The 24,890-nt window shown below is 40.7% G+C and overlaps 1 protein-coding gene across 4 annotated transcripts in view; it reads right to left on the reverse strand.

Annotated features, from left to right (window-relative positions):
• Positions 1 to 24,890, reverse strand: part of DAGLA (diacylglycerol lipase alpha) — a 2,305,179-nt gene that overhangs the window by 2,146,743 nt on the left and 133,546 nt on the right. Inside the window, exon 1 of one of the 4 annotated variants that reach the window (XM_044059503.1) lies at positions 404 to 531. The exons of the other annotated variants lie outside the window; for them this stretch is intronic. The gene's annotated coding sequence lies outside the window, so the exon portion shown is untranslated. Of the gene's footprint in view, positions 1 to 403; positions 532 to 24,890 lie in introns of those variants that run through there. 4 annotated transcript variants of the gene reach the window in all.

Here is a 24,890-nt window from a genome sequence, read left to right on the forward strand (position 1 = left end):
CATGATTACCGAACCGCGAAAACACCAAACACCGTAAACCACGAAATTTAAAATCACAAATTGTCATACTCGGCCAACCCCACCACCCGCGACATACTACCTACCCAAACAAAATAAATAAACCACATACATGCACTAACCAAAACCCTACTTCTAACCCTACACTAAACCTTACATACATTACTATCTATGCACTTACCCTAACCGCACCCTAACCCTAAGGTCCATAACCATCGCACACTTACCCTACAGAGATATACCCAAACAAAATAAATAAGCTACACACATACACTTAACAAAACCTTATTTCTAACCCTACACTAAACCTTACATAAATTACCTAACTATGCACTTACCTTAACCCACACCCTAACCCTAAAGTCCATAACTATCTCACACTTACCTTATGGAGCTATACCGCAGATGGGCCAACTATGACAAATCGACATTTCGAATTTCCCGGTTTTGAACGTTCGTTGTTTTCATGGTTCGCGCAATATGTGTCGCTCTTTTCGTATTCACTGAACAGGATCTTCGAGCTTCTAATATAGACCTGGTAAAAGACTGATAAAGACATGGTTCATACAGTGATGACAAAGGGAATGAATGAAGCCTGATGGAAAGTAAAGTCACAGCAACTGTGCAAATGCCTAGACAAGGAGATAAGCAAGCAAGTATCAAAGGTATTTAGGAATGATGCAGTACCTTGAAAAGGCTTTACCGATATGCAAGACATAACTATGCTTTTAAGAAAGTTTTCAGAGCAAGACATACCCTGAGAATAGAGCTGTAAATAGTACCAGAGTATTTAGCAGCTCAAGAAAATACTTATAGTATTTTAATGTTAGTATTATGTAATACGAAAAAGTCAGCTGTGCTGCAAGAAAGCACCAGTCAGAATGATACATGAGGTATGACCTTACAAGAGAATGGACGAGTTACCTAATGGTTCAACAGCATTTACAGATGCACAGATCACACAAGCTTAGACAGAAAAGAAACCTTCTGGCATAATACTGTATGGATGTGACTAATTCCACAAATATGTTTATGGTAAAAAAAAATGGGGGAGACAGAGAACAAGGACTTGTGAAGTGTGTTCAGAAATTGTTTGTATTGTTAAAGGATGGTGAAGAAATGTAAAGAACAAAGTCTGAGCAACATGCAGTTCCCAATGACAGAAAAAATATATAGCACAATAATTCCAGAAATGAACTGATACTAGCTTGGAAATACAATTACTAAAATAAGTTACAAAGAGAGTTTGGAATGACCAAAGTCCCCTGCGATGAAAGACATTTTCTTATTTTTCTTTCAAGGAATAAATGCATGGTGTTCAAGGCTTAGTGTTCAAAGCTGATAAAATAATATTTCCAGACAAATGGGAGGACAAATATTTGACAGAATAAAATAGTCGCATCTGCAATTTGTAAAGTGCAAAGAAACAGCAAAAGAGAGAATCTATTGATTAGGAATGTTTACTCAGACAAACCATGCTGAGTCACATCATATTATGTCAAAATATGAAAATGCACTATAGCAGTCCAAAGAAAGAGTTAACAGCTAACTGGTATCAGGTCAATTGTGGAATTAAGCATGCAAAATGTATTTCAATTTGAAGAAACCATGCACCTTCCATACTCCTCAAATGCGCACAATGCTTCCTGCAAGTCTGATTAATGTATTAGGGACTGTATTCTTAAAGACAGGAGATACCTGGTGTCATCACATCTGCTAGTGATCTACAACAGAAAAGCTAGCAATTGAGATTATTAGGGCGTGGTGGTGCAGCGGTTAGCGCTGCACCACAGCAAGAAGTTCTCCGGTTCAATTCTCGGCTGGAGAGCCTTCTGTATATAGTCTGCATGTCCTCCCCATGGTTGAGTGATGTTTAAAGACATGCAGGTAGGTGTGTGCATGAATGGGTGTGGCTTCTTTGAAGGTTGGGAGTTGGGCTGGCACCTCGGCACCGTAAAAATCCACTGCCAATCATAAGTGGACTGGAGTTCTGCTGTGGCGACCCCTAACCGGGAAAAGCCGAAAGACGTTAGTTCTAGTATGAGTGGCATTTCAGACAATGTCTGTCCACCTCGAGGTTTATCCAAACAATGGAAAAAGTTATGAAAGTTATGAGAAAGAGCAGTAGCAAAAGCTAAAAAGACACAATCTCACAGTTCTAGAAAACAAGAAAAATGCATTGCAGGGACACAAACTATCACTAGCTGAAATGTTAACATGCAGAAGGTTGAAAAGCAAATGACCTATTTTAATTACAATAATCATGCTTTAAAATCATTACAGAGCTAAGGAAATGGAACAAAACAAAATAAAACCAATGAAACTTTTAAGTGATGAATGGGAAAATTTAGAGATAAAGAAAGAGAATGCACAGGAAAGTTAAAGGCTGAATCATAAGCATTTGTTAAGCAACTGAACTGTGGTCCTATCCCTATGTTATTTGTTTAGAAAATGGAGAAGTAAATAGAAATAATCACAGACATTTTGGTATGTCATATACTGAAGTTCATTGAAGATCAACCAGACTGTGACAGCCAATATTTGAGGAGTCTCATCCAGTAATTCCTCCAGAAAAACCAAGAGCAGCAAGAACTATTCAAAAAGGAAGATCAGATACCCAGAGATAAAAGTCCTACGAAATACTCTAGCTACTGAATACCATTAAAGACTCCAGCAAGGCAAATGGACAAATAAGTTAAACGTGCTATCAAAGACTGAAAATCTGCATTTTCTGAAATTTTAATTGATGTGAATGAAAAAACAGATTTTGTTGAAAAAAAAAAAACAAGCCAGTGACACGCTTACTATAAAGTTACGGTAATGTAAAGTACAGTTGTGTACACTTACCATAAATGTAGATGTTCGAGTGCATTCACTGTTGCAGTCATTACATTTGGGTAATCCTGCTGGCAGGTTGCCCTCAGTCGGCCTGAATTCCAAAGTCTTGGGTCTGCGTTGGCTGCTGTCACCCCTCCCCTGACGTCAGGTCATCAGTGGTATAAAAGAAGCAGCCAACGCCATTTTCTTCAGTTTTTCTTGCCCCAGATATCAGGTGCCCCCCAAAAGGGAAGCCAAAATTAATATATATAAAAACACATGTACCAATATAAACTTTACCTTCATCTACAAGCAAATACACCACATAGATTGTATAAATCAGAGAAGGGAAGATAAGTTCCAGCAGAAAAAAGGGGGATGGCGGGTGGGTAACCTGGACTGCAACAGTGAATACACTCGAACATCTACATTTATGGTAAGTGTACACAACTGTACTATGTTCTTCGTGTTTCACTGTTGCAGTCATTACATTTGGGTGGAGTCCCAAAGCTAAGGTTGGGAGGCTGGAGCTAAACAGCATTAGGAGCGGCTATGAGGCCCTGCAGAACTGCAGTGGCAAAGCCTGTCCTGGATTTAGAGTAGAGTGGCAGATGATAGTGCTTTGTAAAGGTGTGCACTGAACTCCAAGTAGCAGCCTCTAAAATGTCTTTGGTTGGCAATCCCCTGAAAAAGGCTGCTGAAGTGGCTGCAGCTCTAATGTGGCCTAATGCCCTTAGGCACTGGCTTGCCATGTTGAAAATAGCAAAAACGAATGCAGTGGCCTATCCACTTTGAAATAGTCTGCTTTGAGATAGCCTTTCCTTGTGATCCTGAAAACTTTGGTTCTGTCCAAGTAGAATCTAAGCTGTCTGTGCACGTCCAAGGAATGCAGAATTCTCTCCCCCTTGTTCTGTGGATTTGGATAAAAAGTTGGCAGATGAATAGTTTGGTTAAGAGCCACACTGGGCACCACTTTAGGTATACATGTCGGGTTTGTCCTTAGAGAAACCCTGTCTGGATAAAACATGATAAAAAGGTTCCACAGCCATGAGTGCCTGTAGCTCTGAAACTCGTCTTGCAGAAGTTATTGCTAGGAGCAGAGCTGTTTTCCAAGATAAAAACTTTATATCAGCAGTAGCCACTGGCTCAAAAGGAGGCAGGGTGAGATTTTCCAAGACATAGTTGAGGTCCCATGCAGGTATTGGTGATCTCCTTGGAGGCCTTAAATTTTTGGCTCCTCTGAGGTACTGCTTTAATAAAGGATGAGAAAAGATTGGTGTCTCTGTATTGTAATGAGCCAAAATGGCAGAGGCATGAATTTTAATTGATGAAAAAAATAGGCCTTTGTCCAGCATCTCAGTTAAGTATTGCAAAATCTGAGGAATATTTGGTACAGATGTATCAGTTCCTTGTGCCTGGTTCCAAGCAGAGAATCTCTTCCATTTTCCAGCATAAGATGTTCTAGTACTAGGCCTTCTGGCTTCCAAAATGATATCCATCACAGCTTTACTGAGAGGTGTGTTTTGTATGATTACATTATCCGCCATGCTGCCAGGTTTAAAGTCCTGAGTTGGCTGTGCAGGATCTGATTGTTTTGCTGGGACAGTAGATGGAGTATTTGAGGTAAGGTCCAAGCTGGGCATTGAGACAAGTTCCTTAGGATTGGATACCCGTACTGGCGGGGCCAGTCTGGGGCAATCAGTATCATCTTTGGCTTCTCCTGACTGACCTTTAGGAGTACCTTGGGGAGGAGTGGCAGTGGAGGAAAGGCATATACTGATAGGTTTTTCCAGCTGAAAGATAGGGAGCCCATTTTCCATGCTTGTCTGTGATAAGTTCTTGTGCAGAATCTTTTTAGTTGGTAGTTGTGAGGGGAGACAAATAGATCTATGTCCGGGCAACCCCAACTCCTTGTTATCATGCTGAAGACTTGTGGATCCAGCTGCCACTCGTGGGGATCCTTGAGATTTCTGCTTAGTTTGTCTGCCAGAGTATTTTCCTTTCCTGACAGGAATTGTGCCTGCAGATGTAGTTGGTAAGTCAATGCTGTGTCCCACAAAGTCATGGCTAGTCTGCAAAGGGGGTAAGAATGTGTGCCCCCCCTACTTGTTAATATACCACATGACCGTGGTGTTGTCTGTCTTTATCAGTAGTTGCCCTGGATGAAGTAGGTCCTTGAAGGCTGTCGGGGCATTTTGAACAGCTAGCATCTCTTTTTGATTGATATGTAGATGCATTTGGTTTGAGGACCATGTGCCCTGAATGCATCTTCCTGCCATGTGGGCTCCCCAGACATAATCTGATGCATCTGTTGTTAGTGTCTGCCTGACTGGGGGTAATGTGAATGGCTGTCCCTTGTTCTGGTAACAAGCCTTTGCCCACCATCGAAACTCCTGTTGCAAGCAGGGAATGAGAGTAATCATTGTCTCCAGGCTGTGGCAATGTTGAGTCCAAACACTTTTTAGGTACCACTGAAGTTTCCTCATATGCAGTCTTGCATATGGAATTAGTAGGATGCAGGATGCCATGAAGCCCAAAGCCTGCAGAAATTTTCTTGCAGATAACTGGGCCTTTGTTGCCAACATTTTGAAATAGGTAGTCAGTTGCCTTTGTTTGTCTGGAGTGAGATAAGCCATCTGGGCAGTTGTATTTAAGCTTGCACCCAGGAATATTATCTCTTGAGAGGGTCCTAGTTTTTATTTCTTTTCATTGACTGTGTACCCTAGGCATGTTAGAAGTATTTTCACAAACGCCAGATGCTGTAGAAGAATGTCCTTGTTCTCTGCTTGAATTAGACAATCATGCAGGTAAGGATATATTTGTATTCCTCTTTGTCTGCAGAATGCAATTACTGGTGCCAGGCACTTTGTAAAGACCCTGGGCGCAGTAGATAAGCCAAAGGGCAGTGCAGATAATTGGTAATGCATTGAGCCAGCCTTGAATCTGAGGTATCTTCTGCACGATTGTCTGATTGGGACATGCAGGCATGCTCTGTTAGGTCTAATGTCACAAGCCAAGCATGCTTGCCCAGCATGGGCAGAAGCTGCTGCAAAGTCAACATTTTGAATTTTGGTATATCCAGGAATGTGTTCAGGGTATATAGGTTCAGTATTGGTCTCCAGGTCTTGTCCTTTCTCGGTACCAAGAACAGTCTTGAGTAAAATCCTTGCCCCTGCTCTTGCTCTGGTACTTGTTGAATGGCCCCCATGTCCATGAGGGATGAGACATGTTTTTGTGCCTCTGCCCATTGATTTTTTGGCAGATCTGGCCAGCCGTTTGCCTTTGGCAGGGTATGGAAAAGGAACTTGTAGCCTTGTGACACTATGTTTAGAACCCACTTGTCCTGGGTTATAATGTGCCAATTTTGAGAAAAAAGTGCTAATTTTCCCCCTAAGGGTGCTGCCAGGAGATAAGTGTTTGGTGCAGGTAGGGGGAAGTCATTGGGACTGTTTCCTGTAATGTTGTGATTTGTCTTCTCCAACTTTGGAGGTAGAAGCACCCCATTGCTTTGACCTGTATGAACCTTGCACTTAGGATCTGCCTCTAGGGCATCTGGATGTGCCCCTTTGAGGTCTGTCTGACACAGGAAAGGACCAATTCTTTGTAGGCCAGTGTCTACTAAACCTTGGTGGCTGTACTTGTAAAAAATCTGACAGTTTGCATAGATTTAGCTTTGTCCTCCATTTTCTTTAACACCTTTTCTGCCTTAACAACAAACAAAGTATCATGCTGTAAAGGTGCATCTAATAATTTAACTTTCACACGATCAGGCAGATTTTGTTCCTTTAACCAAGCAAGCCTCCTAATTATAGAACCCATAACTGAGGCCCTGCAGGAGGCCTCCAAAACATCAAAACCACATTGCAAAGTATGCTTTCCAACTTGTTCAACTGCATGCAATAAATCCTGCATTTCCTTGCTTTCTGCACATTCAGAGTTTACCAACATTTTCTGTTTAAGCAATGCCATGACATGTTGCTGATATTTGAGCATATGAAACTGACAGTTTAAGGCCCTTATAGCCAAGGAAGCAGATGTGTAAACCTTTTTCCCCATCTATCCAGTGCCCTAGAATCTCTGTCAGAGGGGCTAGGGTTTTTTGCAGCAGAAGCCTTAACTCCTTTAGGACCCTGTGAAATAGTCTCTGGGTCTGCAGCAGGGTTTTTAAAAAGGAATTTGAGAGTCAGGAACACTGTAATATCCATCAGGCTTAACCGGAGCTGGAGGTAAGGAGTCAGGGGTAAGACTAGACTCCGAAAATACATCATCTACAATGTCTAACACAGGTGGAATGGCTAGAGGCCTGTGTTGAGGTAGTAAAAGGAAATCTCTGAGCCTCTTTTTAGATTCTGAAAAATCTTGGCTCTCCCAGTGGAAATGCTCCCTCATTGTATGCAAGGTTTCCCCAAAAGAATAGTCCTCTGGAGGAGAAGCTGAAGGTATAGATTCTTCAGCATCAGAATCCTCATATGGGGGAAGAGAATATTCCTGATCAGAAGAGGAATCAGAAGAAATAGAAACCTGATCTGAAGATTCATAGTCAGTCTCTTGCCTAGGCCTCTTAGCAGGAGGGGGATGGGAACCCCTGATCAAGGTAATCAAGTCTTTGGCCATTTTGAGCATCTGTTTTTTGGGCATAGAGGCCTGTCCATGTGGCTCTTGAGTTTGTTTCTTTGCTTTAGAAGGTGCTTTAGTCTTTGCCTGTGAAGCTGAAGTTGGTTTAATGTAAAGATGTTTAGGTCTGAATACACCCTCAGACGCCGGTGCCTGCTCAGTGGCTCCGGACCCATCTGAGGGAATAGTATCCGAGGTTCCAATCCCTTGAGTTCCCAGGGGCATGGCTGACTCCACGTGGGAGTTGGTAGCGGCCTGAGACTCTAAAGTAGCGGGCGTCAGGGGCTGTGAAAGCACCTCACTGAGAACCGGCGAACCGGCACTGGCTTAGGAGAAGCTTCATCGTCGGTTTTGGGCCTCGGTTGTTTCTCTCTCTCCTTTTCTTTGCGTTTTTTGTGAAATCTGGTAGTCTGATGGCTATCTGACATTTCTGGATAATTAAACCGGCATCCAAAATAGTTTAAAGCAAAATCATACCGACGCTTAATAGTGCGTTGGTTAAATCTAGCACAAAACCAACAACCAGAAACATTGTGATCAGGGCCTAGGCAAGGAATACAGTAAGAATAAAAGTCCTTATGAGGTATTTGCTTTCTACAAGAAATACAATTATTTACTTTTTCTGACATCAGTCTGGAGCAAGAAAAAAGTTTCCCCAACAGGGTACTTAGCTTTATTGAAGACTTCGGATCTGAAATTCGAACATGAAAATCTCAGGAGTCGGCCGACCGGCACTTGCGAACTGCTTCTGCTTCAGGTACCACGCGGCAAGAACGACTGAAGAAAATGGCATCGGCTGCTTCTTTTATACCCCTGACGACCTGATATCAGGGAAGGGGCAACAGCAGCAGACACAGGACCCAAGACTTTGGAATTCAGGCTGACTGAGGGCAACCTGCCAGCAGGATTACCCAATTGTAATGACTGCAACAGTGAAACACGAAGAACATCTGATCAGTGTAAGTAATGTGATACATTTCACATCTGTTTATAAACATTACATGTCATAGCTAGAAATGGGGGAGGAATATAACACATGAAGGTGTATAGCCTCTGACAAGCTAATGCCAGTTGCATGACATGTGGTACTCTTCTTTCTAGAATTAGTAAAAAGAAATAGTAGTTACATATCTACAATGTGTGTGTGTGTGTGTGTGTGTGTGTGTGTGTGTGTGTGTGTGTGTGTGTGTGTGTGTGTGTTTTACAAAGTGTCCTGATACACTTCTAAATGTTACTCACAGTAAACGCATTCTTCATATTACTAAAGCTCTAATCCTTTTAAAATACTGCCCAGAAGTTTCATTGCCAGTCTAGCAATTCCCTTGAAAAATATGGCATTACTCTGAGTCAACCTGTTTCAAGTGTAGCTGAAGGCCTTCTGGCAAACTTAACTTTGCAATGAGACTTTTCTGTAAGATTCATCATCCAAGTACCCATTTGCAGTTGCAGTCATTGGGAAGACTGGATGGATCTCAAGGAGTAGTTTTCCAAGAGGGAATGGGTGAACACACCGGAATGTGACACAGTAAGGATGACATATCCACTGGATAGTTGTGAATCATAAAGGAAAAACAACAGTGATGTCACACATAAGCTGAATTACAGGACTTGTTCACTGTCCCATAAGACTTGAGGCTCATTTATTAAGCAGACTATTTCTTTAACGTTTTCTAGCCCATATGTTTTTATCTTATTCTAAAAAACAGTTCATTTGAGTGACAGCCTCATTCATCTTCAACATACCTCTCAACTGTCTACATTTTTGCAGACTGTCCAGACTTTTGCCTCATACTTTTAGTCTGTTTCTCATAAAATTGTGTTTTTTTTTTGGGAAATCACTGAGGCCTGAAGTCAGAAAATAACAGCACACATTTGAATTTCAGACTTCATATCTTTCAGAAAATATATGCTAATGCAAAACCTGTTATTCTATCAACTTTCTAAATCTGTAAGTGCAATATTTAAAACGTGTCCCTATTTTTGGATCTTTGCCCCCCCCATTATGTGCGTCTTTCGCCAGATTTCTTGCTCTAAGAGGTCGAGAGGTATGCTCATCGCATCCTGTATTGTCTCTGGGTAAGGAACACAGAGCCATGTAGTCCCCCCCCATCAGCCTACTTCTTTACTTTACAGATTTAACATTCTTTAGAATGTTCTGCATTTTAGAAAGACACCCAGCATTAAGTCAGACAGACCTTCTGTGGTGATAACCCAGGGATACCTCTTTAGAATGACGAGCAAATTCATGTTTTCTTTTAAGTTTGTGTATTTGTTAAATGTTGTACTAAAGCTGAAATAAGACACAGACCTCTCCTAGCAAACTAGTCTAAACATTTTAATAGATTGTAACAAATTGTAGATTTACAGTGAAAACCCTCAAAGACAACTCTGAAGACATAGTTTAATGCTTAACTATGACATAATATACTGCAAAAGAAGAAGCCAAAGAAAGGAAACATTTGTTTGTCAGTGCAACACAGGACACAGAAACAGTGAAGACCTCTTAGCAGCTCAGCTAAAATGACAGTGTGTTTAATAAGAATTAACTGCAATTTACTAAGGCTTCATTTAACACCTATTAATCCCTTCGTATTTGTTTGGAATTCTATAGTGACTGCAGATGGTAAGGAGAGGTGCCAGGCTAAGCTGCTGTCATAATTACCAAAAATAACCACTTTCTGTTTACAAACAAAAAACTTACAGGAAAGGCCAGAAAGTGTTGGTAGGAGGTGAAAAAATCACTGGTATGCAACTGTCTTCACTGCAGGTTTCATCAGCGAGTCATAGATTACTTTATTTGATGCAGACATGAAAGAAACATCCAGATTTGCTACGAGCACTACTTAAATGAAGATGTTCACTCTTTCAGCAGAATGTCTACTGCTGCAGAGTACTTCTATTATCTCTCATGAGACTTTTCTTATAAGACTGTGCTCACTCACTGCTCCCAAACAGGTACTACAATACTAACACTATGAATGTGATCAAATATTTTGCACTGGAAGGAGAATACCACCAATTATACGACGACTCCCCATTAATATTCCAAAATGTGCACGCTGATTGGTCAGCATGCCCGTTGTAAATCAGACTTATACTAATGGAAAAAGGACGGTCGCCCGGCTATTTTGGCTGGACATTCATTATGCTGTACTGCTACATGTGAAACTATGAGTAAAGTATATTGAGAAAATGTCTCTTTGCTTAACAGGAACCTGTGATGCAGATGAAGAAAACTGAAGGTGATTCACTAGAAAAAAATAATTAAATAATTCTCAAGCTGAAGAGGATGACATTTTGTTTAAATGGTATTTTGAACATAAATGGTATGCAGTAAGCATATATAAATGGATTACATGCAAATCTACCAGCAAGAAGTCATCTTACATCTATTACATAGCAGATTACTACTGTTTACTTATGGGCTAGTTCACAAAGGTAAGATGTGCTAGGCTGGGGGTTATGCTATCAAGTCCCCATTTTGTGTGTGTGTGTGTGTGTGTGTGTGTGTGTGTGTGTGTGTGTGTGTGTGTGTGTGTGTGTGTGTGTAAACATGAGTTATCCTGATATTGTTGATTGCCAGAACTTCAACGCTCAATCTCAGCTGAGTACTTTGGTTGATTATAGTTTTTGTGTGCTTTATATTCCCATAACCATGTAGAGACACTGTAGAAATAGTTGACAGATCCTGTGATTTGGGGTTCTCATGAATTATAGAGAGGCTGTGTCTGTACACCTTTGCAGTGGGTACTGATGGTATCCATTTCAGAAGTCGAAGAACAGTGCAAAGTAGGGTACTTTCCCCTCCTCTGCTAAGCACTTATTATTTAATGCTGAAGGGATAAGGTCATGGCCCCCGGTCAGGCTGCAGGGGGCTTCCCTTCTGCAAAAAAATTGTTTTACTTATCCTAATGATGTAAGTCTTGATGTCATTTTTTTTCCGAGACTGATGTATACCGATAGACACAAGTCAATGCTAAAGTATTGACCTGCACACCCACTGAAACGCAGGTGACTGATACTGGCCCATTTAAAGTACACTAATGGAAAAACGCAATGGATCAAAAGTACAGCTGACTGCAATATGTAAACAAAATAATCTGTTAACCAAATAGCTACCACTAACTTCAGGCACTTTGGTCTGAATAGTGGTACTGTTAATGAAAGTTAAGGTGCAAGGTTGGGGTTACGGCCAGGGGTATCATCTTAATGTACGTTGACCCTGTCCCCCTAATCCCCAACCCTACACCTTCTCTTATGAAAATCCCTCTCTATAACACTGCCACTACCAGGACACACACAGATATACCACCATGCAAGCAAAAAGCAAAATCTATACCCTTCACTAGCCCTTCTTGTAACCCTACTCACCCACTCACTCCCACCCCTAATGCTAAAACGTTTGGTATTTCTAAAAATTTTGTCAATAAAATCTCAGTCTGCACTTAAATTACCCACACACACTTCATCTTCATCCTTTTGACTTCTACAGAACTTAAAGAATGTCTCAAAGGATGTTCCCAATCACTTAATGGTGCTGACAAATTGGCTACTTGACAGAGTGAAGTGCACCCACATATACATGTATGTTTTATATATATATATATATATATATATATATATATATATATATATATATATATATATATATCTACACACACAAAACCATCTATTTATCCAGCCACAACTTCCTTTTTCCCATTTTTTCCCATGGGAATGGAATGAAGTATCAGTTCAACAGGGACAATTAGTTGAGAAGCAGTGTTCACACTGCCTGGTAGCTAGCTTATCAAGCATACATTTGTTTAATAAACTGTAGCCATTCTGGCAAAGTTGTTATGGTTGAACATTCAAATTTTCAAATGTCTGTATCACAGAAATAAATAAATAGGGTTTCCATAGGGGAGAGAGTGTCTGTGTCTAATTTTATTGGAGGGGATAGATTTGGGGTGTGTGTGTGTGTGTGTGTGTGTGTGTGTGTGTGTGTGTGTGTGTGTGTGTGTGTGTGTGTGTGTGTGTGTATGTGTGTATGTATGTATGAAACCCCCCTACCAACTTAGTATTGCCTGCTAACCCTAACCTTATCCATCCCCCTACCCTATGTCTCACCTTAGAAAACCCCTTTTCATACTACTAACAGGGCTCAAGACAATGTTCAGACAAATTGGAGCTTAGTGTAAAGATCACAAAAGGAACTTGTTTTCCTTTAGCTCTTTTAGTGTTAGGGGTCTTTTGGTATTATGAGTATTTAAGATGTTTTGGCATTTGGACATTTTGATCACTCATAACAGAATCACTACATATGTGTGCATGTGTCTGTGTGTATATGTATATCTATCTCTACATCTACATAGGTAGACACATATTTAAGTTCGAAAAGACTAACAATCTTACAAAGACAGCACTGGTTTATTGTTAAAAAAATTAAGGAGGAGTTTTTTTCCAAAACACTAGTCTTAAACCTTAACAAAAGTTCACAGCATGACCATAAATATTGTCACATACAGCTGACACACAGTCTCCTTCAATAAGTCTCTCTTCTCTTTGAGCTTCTGAATAGATCTCTCTTCCAGATTCCTGTAACAGGAACAATCTCTAGTTCGCTCCTACTGTCATCTTCCAAGCCCTTAATCACCCTGCTGTCTTACGTCCAGAGCCACTAATCCAGAAGTCAATCCCCCCTCCTAGAAGGGGGAAAATTAATTCTGCATGGCTTACCTTGGTCCTTATTTCTCACAACATTGTTGCAGTACACAAATCTACATCTAATATAGCAATGTTTTACTTGCATTTAAAGCAGTTCCATTTTAAAGTGACAGCAGCATTTACCTGGCTAACATGACAAAAGTTCCTCTCTCTTCTTGAAGAAACTTATTTACCTCATATTCTTAAAAGCAGCACTTCTTATTTATAATTATAATATTATGCACATACAATAACACACAAAATAAAACACTATTAATATTTACATTCATCTGGACATTTCTTGTACCTGGGTTTGTGTCCGTGTGCATATATGTATATCTATATATAAATATCTATAGACAGATATGCACCCACACATATACATACACACACACACACACACACACACACACATATATATATATATATATATATATATATATATATATACACACACACATACACACACACATACACACACACACACACACACACACACACACACACACACATTTATATAAATAACATATGGGTTACATTACTTTCATCGACCTGTGTTTTTTAAAAGCTGGCTTATTTGCTTGACTCACAATCAGCTGATAAATTATACCACCTGAATAAATATGGTAGTAGAGTTTCCTTTTCTTATCTTATTTGCTTTCATTATGCTTGTATTTTATGAAATGTTTTTCAATATACCAGCAACAATCTGCAACAGAGATTCGATGTTTTTGTATTTTGACCATTTCCCATATACATATACATATCTGTGTCTATATTATTTATATATATATATATATATATATATATATATATATATATATATATATCTGTGGGTCTACTTTAGATAATCGAAACGCCACTTACCTGACTTTTAGAATGCCGAGACGAAAGCACCGAAAATCCACTTGAATGAACAGTAACACCACCAACAAAGAATTACAGATAAGTAACCACTTTTCCACAATGGTGAACTTTGCCCCCTTCCTCACTGTACTGCAATCTCGGAGTTGGTATATTTAGTTAGGGGGGATGTGGGGTGCACAACCCCTCACTTAGGGGGATGTGGGTTTCATATGGGTCACTTGCATTACGTTGTGGTGTGGCCAAATGGTTACTTACCTGTATTTTTTGTCGGTGATGTCAGTGTTCTTTTAAGTGGATTTTCAGTGGTTTCTTCTCAGTGTTTTAAAAGTCTAGTGAGTGGCGTTTCGATTACCTAAAGTCTAAAGTAGACAAAGAGAGATATGTGAGTGTGTGTGTGTATAAACACATGCAGACACACGCACACAGGTATATCTAAGCTGATATAGATATTATACAGATTTAACTCATCACGAAAAACTCAAGAAAGAGCGACAGAACACTGGGCTACTGGATACAATCCCAGAACAAGCAAAGTAAATAAAACTTATTTTTGAAGAGCAGGCTGTATCACTTAGACCTCCTGTAACTTTTATATGCCAACTCCAAAATTGCACAATAATGAGGGCATAATCCCTTCTCTCACCTGCAAGTCAATCAAGAATTTTGTTGAACATTAGTGATTGGCAAAACACCTGTCAAAAAGCTGAAAAGTAATCTAAAATGGGTGAACTCATGAGTGTGTATATATGTACATATATATATATATTTATATTATATGTACATATATATAGATAAATATATACGCACACACGCCAGCACTGAAAACTGGAATGGGGTACTTTTTCCCTAACATTCTTATCTACACAATCGGGGAAGTTGGAATGTATTAGGGATGGGAAAGTGCACATGACAGTTTGCAGGATATGGTTAAAGTAAATGCTTGGTAAAATGATAGCTTGCAGGACTATAGGAGCTCATCTATGTAGAGGTAGTATTATGAAAAGGGTTTTACTAATGTAAGGTGTTGGGTTACAGTTGGGACAGGGGCTGGATTAGCATTACAGTTAGTATGTATTAGTAAGGTGAGCTGAGGGGGGGGGGGGTTGTTCACCTTACTAATGCATGCTAACCTTAAACCTGCACCTGCCCCAACCCTAACCTACACTTGATTTATGGATGTAGAAATAATTTGCCTCCCACAGTCTTTCATAATTAGTGCCTTATTATTAATGTGTGTCAATGTGGACTGCATTCAGCTTAGTATGAAAACTGCTTACAAAGAGCAAATTCCAGCTGCATAGAGGGGTAAAGCCCTGACTGTGGCCCACTGACTAGAATGTGATAAGCATATCTAATGCATGGAGTAGCTGGCAAGGGAAGATGGGATTGACCCTGTAACAATGAAGTTTATCCAAAACTGAGATGCAATGCAGTTATGGAGATGCACTAACAATACAGTGCCCAGTCAGCTGCTATGTGCACACAGTTACTGATGCCATCAGAGCTATACTGCCAATACTTCAAGTGTGAGCTGTCCATCTAACTCATGCAGACTCATACACACACACAGACACTACACACACACACACACACACACACACACATATATATATATATATATATATATATATATATATATATATATATATATATATATATATATATATATATATATATATAGGTCTACTTTCATTCACTGAAAACTCATTTCACTGAATTTCAATTCACCCTCAAAAAAATCGCTAAAAGCTCAAATCACTCAAAACTCATGTCGTTGAATACAAGTACTGTTGGGCAAATAAAACGTGTGCCCTTTTCCCCACTGTAGTGTGACCCTGAAGTTAGCATATATAGTTGGGGGGTGGTGGTGGGCACAGCCCCCCACATTAGGGTGTGTGGGGGACGTAACCCCCCACCTACGTAGCCTTTATATTTATGAATCTTATTTCATTGAAAGCTAACAATAAAAAAATAGAAGTAGGTAGGGGGCTACACCCCCCACAGTGCTCAGCAAACCACCAGGATGTACAGTACATTTACCTGCTATTTAGTGCATGACTCACGTCAATCTGTGGTGCACTCAGAATGCACTGAATGTGGCACTGTTCTGCCTCAAAATCTTGTGTTTGTCAGCACCAACAGAGAGATAACTCCATAGTACATCAGCCAAAGGATGTGAAGAGTGCTTTATGAATATAGCTGCCTATATAAAAATGAAAACGCTTCCTAAAACAAAGTCCAGCTCTATAATTCTGTTAAAAGGATAAGCAGGGAAACAAAGACATACTACAGACTGCTATACATTAATCGAGCATGTAACATGAATTAAAAGTGCAATCTCAGAACTTGTGTTGTGGCCATCAACAAATTAAAAACACTGCAAAGGCGGGCATGTTTAATTATCAGGCATCACTGTTTTCTCTCCTGCACAGTCAACAACCTAAACAAAATGCAAAGTGTGCCTGCAGTATAGCAAGCTTTAGCAGATGCAACCTTTTTATATTCGACTGTATTAAAACCCTTTACAGCAGAATCACTGACAGGGCAGCTAAGGAATGAAGGCCATTTGTTTCAAAAGCCATTTTAAAGACATCTAACTGTCAAGATAAAACTGCATTAGTGTCTGCATAGCAATTACAGTGACATAAAAATTTAAACTGTGTAGAATAAGAAAATGCTTTTGTTGCAGTTTCCATTTAACCTTGTGTGAAGCAACTGTACGCCTACAGAAAAATGAACTAGGTTTTGCACCAAGCAACTGCCATATATAAATAATGTGTGGCACGTGGGGAAAAAAACACATGCTTTGTAGGTGCACTATAACAAGTGATGTAATCCCTACTAAACTGTGAAATTATAAGAACAGATACCAGACACCACATAAAAATTCAGTGAATTTAGGTAATTCCATGCACTTCAGAATTTGCAGAGAACATGCAGCAAAAAGAAAACAAAATATGAAATTATGCTTTGTTTTCCTATGTGATAAAATAATAGCAGTTACACATGCATATAAACACACATCAGCATCTATATAGTTATAACAATAGCACTAAGATGTGCAAGAAGTAATTTTCTCCTAGTCTCATGTTACTGTAAAATATATTTGGTATGCTTTTAAGGTATTAACTCTGTAAAATTTTGCATTCCCTTTATGTCGAAAGACAAAAGTAGGACTGGACACTAAAATGGCCTATTCATTTACAAAACACCCACATGCCATCATATAGTGAAACAATATGGATTAATTATTTATCTGTTGGAATTTCACAATCCCAAGATGTCACAGACGTAATATGTTCACCTGGTGTCAATACATCTTTCATTTTGCTAGCATCAGACTTAAGCTTGGTTGGTCTCGTTTAGGATGCACACAGGAGAACACTTCTTCCATAGAGCCCTTGTAAGAATACAGAAATATATAATCTGTGCAGTCACAATTACTTTGAAGATTCTTACTATGTCTTCATGAAATGTTTTCTGTCTGAGCATTTCTACTAGGTCTTGTGTCAATTTGTAATAAACTGAGAAACACATGCTTAAGCTATTACAGCACTGGCTTCTGCTGACATAAATCCATTGTAATTGTGCATGTGTGTATGAGACTGTATGGAGTTATGGGTTTGTTCAATGTAGAGTTCGACAGGAAGTTCTGACAGTTTACTGGAACATTTTTATTTTCTGGAAGAATTTTTTTCTCACCTGCTTCATCTTACTATCTCTACTACAGTGTCCCACATCCATCACCAGATTTCCCATCTCTCTCTAACACCCCCACATTTTCTCCAATACAGCCTGAGTCATGAGTGGAACGTAAGGTGTCTTATCTTCCATTTGGAGTCAACTCCTCCAGATGGGAGGGTTTATCATTTTTAACACCATACCTGTTACTCCCCCCTTACAGTTATGTGGTAGCATCCAAGGTGAGGCCATGTAGTGAGGACACATGACACATCATTCCTCCTCCACAGCATCTCAGCTAAGACTACCACCACCCTTTCACTCCTTGGACCACAGCCACTTAAATCTACATCCTCAGATTTCATTAGGCGTCATCACAGGGAATGCCCATGTATTTGCCCTCCCTTCATGGAATGAGCACGTCCATGCCTCCTGCAAGTGCCTCAGATGCCTGAGCCACTAATCAAACTCGAGTTGCCTGGGCCATAGTCAGGGCTATTTCCCTCTATGCCACAGCACTGACTATATTCAGCAATTTTGTCCTACTGGTGTTGCATATGCAAGTGAATGGCAATGGATACTTTTGCACCATTCACTTACATTAGAAGGTAATGGCTCAGAGGGTAGCTTTGCAAGATCAACAAAGTGTGGGAAGGGATTTGATTCTTTAGCCCATTGATGAGCAGTCTCAGAGTTGATACAGTTTCAGTTTTTTTATGGAGAGCAATACCCAACTTCAAGTAGTGTTTTCTTTGTGTGCATGTGTGGTGTGTGTATGTATATATTTATTTAGTTGCACTGTCAATGAGTAAGGAAGGGAACAGTAAATCATCTCTATCACACTTTGTTGTGTTGTACTAGAGACGATTCATTCAGTGCTTTCCCTTTCACATTTAGTCCACTAAAGTAGTTATCAATGATCTTCCTTTGGTCATGATGGTGCAAGTGCTAATTTAGTATATATTAGTCGGAATGGGATAGTGAAAAAGATCTCTTGTTATGAGGAGCAGTGGTTGGAGTCCCCACATGAATGTTATTGTAGGGTTTATTGATAATGTGAGACTGAGGTGTACACATCAGCCATTGTGGGACCTGCATGTTTGGCTTTGATAGGTTAAGACCATACAGGTTTTTTGCAAAAGCTGATAACCAGCTTTCCAGTGCTGTGTGTGGCCATAAAACTGGTTCATAGGAGGTTACTAGATTAGCTGCCCTAAAGCCTTTACAAACCTAGCCATGTTAATCCCAAGTATCCTCCTTTGTTCTTTTTTGGGTAGTTTACATAACGAATTTATGAGCAGAGCAGGCCTGTGATCAACACCAACTACCCCTATCCATGAGGGGCATGGGTGCCACCCCAGGAGCAAATTTGCAGTCTCCCATCCAATTATCTAGGCTGGGTTTGAATAGGGTCAGTGAGGAGCTCTGTTTTACATGAATAGGGAGTCTATTCCAGAGAAGCGTCAGTCTCCCAGTTTGCAATCATCAGCGAACCTGGTGAGCCAAAGACTGTCTACTTTGGCCTGGACATCTGAGAAATAGATGCCAAACAGTAAGGAGCGCAGCTCAGACCCCTGTGGTACTCCACTGGTGACGGGTCTACTGGTGGAGGGGGAGTCACCAATTTTGACAGTGTGTGTTCTGTTGCTAAGCCAATTAGCTCCCCATCTAGTAACAAAAGGGTTAATCCCTATCTGGGAGAGTCATACCTTCATCCATGGCTTTGATGTATTCTTAAAGAAGTCTACCAGGTTTAATAAGCATGATCTACCCTTAACAAATGCAAACTGGGTTGGGTCAGCGTTTGAAGGTCATCTATGTCCTTGTTGATAAGGTCCACGATAAATGTTTCCATGCCCTTGCAGATGAAGCTGGTTAGACTTACAGGTCTGTAGTTCATAGGGTCCGTTGATGGCCCCCCTTTACGCAGGGGGATTACTGTTGCTGTTCTCCATTCTAGAGAAACATAGCCATTTCTCAAGCAAATGATCAAAAAGAATGCCAAGTGGGTCCGCTAGGTCTTGTTTTAGATTGTTTAGTAAACAACCTGGGATATTATCTGGTCCCACTGAGCCCACGTTTTTGGCCTTGGCGAGTGCAGAGATAACCTGTTTTTTTAGAGACACTAGGCAAAGGGCTGGTGTTAGGTATGCTTTGGGATATGGTAGGTGGGGACAGGGGGTGAAGTGTGCACTGAATCGGTCAACTAGCAGGCTGGTAATATCTTCTGTGCATTATGAGTGATCCCATCTACAACCAGTTCGACACATAGCTGGGCATTCCCTTTTAAACTTAGGACATAGTTAAAGAATGCCTTATGATTATCATTACCTAGGGATGCAATTTTAGTTTTGTCATTTGCTTTAGAAGACTTTATAAGATTCCTGATTTTCCTGTTTAGGCTTAGGAGATGACTTCCTCTGCAGAATGACATCCCTCTTGCTTTTGAACTACAATTTCTTCCTCTTGTTATATAATCTGAAATTCATCACCACGGCTTGTTTTTATGGAAAGACCTTGTTTTGGTCCAGTCAGGTACAGCAGAGTTTATGCAGTCGCTTAACTGTCTGTAGAGGGCATTTGCATACACTTCTGCATAGTGATCATTGGTGTCTGCGATTGTGGGTGGAATTAAACTTTTTCTACCATTGCTTAGTATACTGCAGTTAGCTTTGGTGAAGTGTTTTCTAATTTTTGTTAATGTGAGGGTTCCAGTTCCAGTAGTTACTTCAAATGAGACTGACTTGTGGTCTGACCTAACCAGGAAGGGCAGCACGCATGGGGAAGTACAGTGACCTCCCATGCTAGTGAATACTATGTCCAGAACATTAGAGCTGCTAGAGGAGGTGCAGACTATCTGTTCCAGAGTGTTTACGTTAAAGTCCAAGAATCTCTAGGCAAGCATGTTTTTACTCATATATGTCCCTCAGTCTATGGAAGGATAGCTGAAATCTCCCATGGTTAAAGTGTTGGGCTATATGACGAGTGATTCCAGTAAATCGAGGTAGGCAGTGCATTTATCCTGGTTAATGGTGAGGGATCTATAGCTAGCAATGATGTGGTATGGAACTTTCCCAATAGTTAATTGGACATGGAGCAGCTCGACAGAGTCATGCTGTTTGACCAGTCTAGAAGTGTATTGTTTTAATAAAGATGGATACACCTCTACCTTTGGATCCTTCACTCTCATTTGGAACTCTGAACGTCTGGTCTGTGCTCAGTGGGTACAAGTTTAATTGTTATCAATTTCACTAGTCATAAACATGTGTGTGTCTGTGTGTGTGTGTGTGTGTGTGTGTATATATATATATATGTGATACCCGAGCCCTGGCCCAGCGATCAGGGAGCCTCAATCCTCACCACTAACACCAGTGAGGGGAGTCTCATATAGGAGGAAAGGATAACAAATACACACATTAAAGTGCAATTTCCCTTAAGAGCACACAGAGATCACAGTCAGTCTGGGGCTGGACACTCCCTTACTCTCCAGGTCCCCATAAGGCTCCCCACTGGCACAGCTATAGGGTCCAGATCTCAGCCTAGTGGGCAAGCTAAAATCTCCAGCACCCTCTCTGTCCAACCAGTGCTTCTTGTCCCTGCCCAAGTAGCGCGCACACACCCACACACACACACACACACACACACACACACACACACACACACACACACACTTTCAGAAGAGTTTATACAAACACACAAACACTCCTGGGGAAGGCTGGCACAGTTTCTCCAGCTGTGCCCCTTTTTCAAAGACTATACGGTAGTCCCAGCAGCCACCACCCACGAATATTTATCAGCTACTCAAAGGCTCTTAAAAGGGTGTCCAATTATTACTGTGCAATATTATTATCCAATTGTAGTATAGCCCAGGGCTAAAGCTATTGAAGTGGCTTTGTACAATTTTACCAAAGGCATGCAAGTACTCTAAAGAGCTTAAATGATCTCCACAAAAACAGCCACAGCTGAAAGGGTTTAAAAATATTTATTAACAAATAGTCAAAACACAAGACAATACTTTTACTACACAGTGCTAGTCAAGAGTTCAGAGATCAGAGAAATATCTAAAATAATTCAGTAGTACAGTTCTGACATCACAGAAAAACAGTCTAATCTTTCTAGTTTCTAGCTATTTCTAAGAGAAAACACAAGTCTAAGATAAACTTAGATATAGAGCAAGACAGTGATGATGAGTTGGATGGTCAAGACAAAAATGCTTCATGCTCTCTCATTCTCTGTTTTTAAAATCACCTTCCTGGTTCACATTACATCATTCTTCACACTTTTCAGGATTACATTATATCATTCTTCACACTTCCCTGGGATCCCAGGCTAACAGAAACTACATTTACATTCTTCAACTCTGGGCAGAAAACAGAGCAATAAAGGACATTTATGCATGCAAATTCTGGCCATTAACTCTGGACTTAAAACAATAGCAAGAATTCCTTCATCTAGACCAGCCGGAGACGTGTTTACATGAAAGGGTCACAATATGCTTTACTTGGTCAGTAGAGTGAACTGTTGTTACATTTTTTCAGTTCCACATGTAACACTATTTTTACCATTTAAGACAAGTCTGTGGTTTACATTTTTTTCAGTTCCACATGTAACACTATTTTTACCATTTAAGACAACAAGCCTGTGGTTTAGATTAATATTTACAGATAACATAATTATCTCCAAAATTCTATCTGGCTAGGCAGACAACCTTCACCTGTCTATACCCAATCTTCACATATCTCCCCCCACCATGGAGAACTCAAGCTAGTTTTTCAAGTGGCCCTTGAGAAATGCTGCTCGAGGGAGTTAGGTCTATCTGAGTGTACCTTACCCTATTCCCTGTCTTGACAGCCCATCTGCATTGGCATTGCTAATCCCACCGCGGTGCTGCATGGACATATATGCTTGCAACCCCAGGCTCCATCTTAGCAACTTGGCATTTTGCTGTCTGGCTCTGTTTAACCATGTTAGGGGGTTGGGAACGGTCATAACAGGGAATTTCCTTACATACAGATAAGGCTGAAGTTTCTGCAGTGCCCACACTACCTCATCTGGCCTGTTCTTCCTTGTCAGGTTTGTGAGGGGAGCAGCTATGGTACTATAACTGGGGATGAAGTTTCTGTAGTACACTGCATTCCCTAAAATGCCCTCATCTGCTTTTTGGTAACAGGTGCATGCCATGCCTGAATGACTTCCACTTTGGCAGGTTCTGGCCTTATCTTACCACTCCCCACTCTATGTCCTAGGTAGGAGACCTCTGCCATACCCACCTGACATTTGCTCGGCTTAATGGTCAACCCTGCCCTCTGCAGTCTGCCCAGCACCTCCCTGACATGCTGAAGGTGCTCTGGCCAGGAATGGCTGTAGATGGCAATATCATCTAGGTAAGCAATGGCTAACCCTCCTGCTCCTGCTAGCATATGATCTACCAGCCTCTGGAAAGTTGCTGGGGCATTCTTCATCCCAAAGGGCATTTTTGTGAACTCATACAAGCCAAAAGGAGTCACAAAGGTGGACGTCTCTCTAGCAATGGGAGTCGAGGGCACCTGCCAGTAACCCTTGGTAAGATTAATAGTTGTAAGATACTTAGCCCCACCCAGCTTCTCTAGGGCCTCATCTGTCCTAGGCATGGGGTAAGCATATGACTCTGTGCGACTATTTAATTTCCTGTAGTCCACACAGAACCTGGTGCTGCCATCTGTTTTTGGCACCAGCACCATTGGGGAGGCCCAGGGAATGCTGGACTCTTGATTCACCCCTAGTTCCAACATCTCCTGTACCTCCTCCGTCAGAGTCTGTTTGACTCTCTCAGGCACCCTATAAGGGGCCTGCGTAATAGGTCTTTGGGGTCCTGTATCCACCTGGTACTGCCCCAGGTGGGTGCACCTGGTTTCCCAGTGAACATGTCCCCAAACTCCTGCAACAACTGTAATCCACTGCAAATGCTCAACACAAGTGCCTCCCTATCATGGTAAGGTTTCATCATGTTAACATGGTGCAATTTGTGCCCCTGCCTTCTGCCTAGCAGTTCCACCATGTAGTCAACATCACTTACCTTTCTTACCACCTTGCAGGGTCCCTCCCAAGCTGCTTGCAGCTTGATGTGTCTGACAGGAATGAGAACTATTACCTACTGCCCCACAGCATACTCTCTAGCTCGAGCATTCCTGTCATACCACACCTTTTTCTGTTGTTGGGCTTCTGCCAGGTTCTCCTGGGCCAAGCCCATGATTTCTCTGAGCCTTGTCCTGAGGTTTAGGACGTAATGCACAACAGACGCCTTGTGAGACTTCCACTCACGTTCCCACTCATCTTGAATTAAATATAGAAGTCCCCTCTCCCTATGCCTATACAGCAACTCAAAGGGTGAAAAACCTGTGGATTCCTGAGGAACCTCTCTGTAATCAAACAGATGGGGCAAATATTTGTCCCACTCCCTCTTAAAACTGATTTGCAAATGCCCATAGCATGGACTTGATTGTAGAGTTTAACCTCTCAACAAGACCATTAGTCTGGGGATGGTAGGGGATGGTCTTCATGTGCTTCACCCCACAGGACTTCCACAGACAAGCCAGCAGGTCTGACAGGAAATTGGCACGTCTGTCAGTCAGTATTTCTTTTGGGAAAACTACCCTGTTGAAAATCTCTGATAAAGCATTTGACACCTTCTCTTCCTCACTCACTAATATTTATCAGCTACTCAAAAGCCCTTAAAAGGGTGTCCAATTATTACTATGTAATATTATCCAGTTGGTAGTATAGCCCAGGGCTAAAGCTATTGAAGTGGAGTTGTACAATTTTACCAAAGGCATGCAAGTACTCTAAAGAGCTTAATTGATCTCTACAAAAACAGCCACAGTTGAAAGGGTTTAAAATATTTAATAACAAATAGTCAAAACACAAGACAATACTTTTTACTACATAGTGCTAGTCAAGAGTTAAGAGATCACCTAGAAATACTTAAAATAATTCAGTAGTACAGTTCTGATATCACAGAAAAACAGTCTAATCTTTCTAGTTTCTAGCTATTTCTAAGAGAAAACACAAGTCTAAGATAAATTTACATATAGAGCAAGACAGTGCTGATGAGCTGGATAGTCAAGACAAAATGCTTCATGCTCTCTTATTCTCTCTGTTTTTAAAATCACCTTCCTGGTTCACATTACATCATTCTTCACACTTCCCTGGGTTACATTACATCATTCTTC

Source organism: Protopterus annectens, chromosome 17.part0, assembly GCF_019279795.1.
Source record: "Protopterus annectens isolate FY-2018-M chromosome 17.part0, PAN1.0, whole genome shotgun sequence".
Classification (NCBI taxonomy): domain Eukaryota; kingdom Metazoa; phylum Chordata; order Ceratodontiformes; family Protopteridae; genus Protopterus; species Protopterus annectens.